The following is a 1,049-nucleotide window of genomic DNA, read 5'->3' on the forward strand; positions in this document are numbered from 1 at the left end:
GACTTTTCACCTGAGGACTATGAAGGCTAGAAGGTCCTGGGCAGATCTCATGCAGACTCTAAGAGAACACAAATGCCAACCAAAACTACTATATCCAGCAAAACTCTCAATCCCCATAGATGGAGAAACTAAGATATTTCATGACAAAACCAAGTTTACCCAATATCTATCCACAAACCCGGCCCTAAAAAGGATAATAGGAGGACAACACCAATACAAGGAGGGAAACTTCACCCTGGAAAAAGCAAGATAGTAACCTTTCATCAAACCCAAAAGAAGTTAAGCATTCAAATTTAAAAAATACGTCAAAAATGATAGGAAGTAACAATCACTATTCCTTAATATCTCTTAACATCAATGGACTTAATGCCCCAATAAAAAGGACACAGACTAACTGAATGGATACGTAAACAGGACCCTACATTTGCTGCTTACAGGGAAACACACCTCAGGGTCAAAGACAAACACTACCTTAGAGTAAAAGGCTGGAAGACAATTTTACAAGCAAATGGTCCTCAGGAAACAAGCTGGAGTAGCCATTTTAATATCAGATAAAAATTGACTTTCAACCCAAAGTCATCAAAAGAGACCCTGAGGGACACTTCTTGCTGGTCAAAGGAATAATACAAAAAGAAGAACTGTCAATCCTGAACATCTATGCCCCAAATGCAAGGGTACCCCTCTTTCATAAAAGAAACTTTATTAAAACTAAAAGCACACATTGCACCCAACACAATAATTGTGGGTGACTTCAACACTGCACTTTCCTCAATGGACCGATCAAGAAAACAGAAACTAAACAGGGACACAATGAAACTAATTGAAGCTTTGGACCAATTAGATTTAACAGATATATATATAGAACATTCTATCCTAAAACAAAAGAATACACCTTTTTCTCAGCACCTCATGGTACCTTCTCCAAAATCGACCATATAATTGGTCACAAGACAGACCTCAACAAATATAAGAAGATTAGAACTAATCCCATGCCTCCTATCTGATCACTATGGAGTAAAAGTGGTCTTCAATAACAACAGAAACAACAG

The sequence above is a fragment of the Apodemus sylvaticus genome, chromosome X (assembly GCF_947179515.1).
Source record: "Apodemus sylvaticus chromosome X, mApoSyl1.1, whole genome shotgun sequence".
Lineage (NCBI taxonomy): Eukaryota > Metazoa > Chordata > Mammalia > Rodentia > Muridae > Apodemus > Apodemus sylvaticus.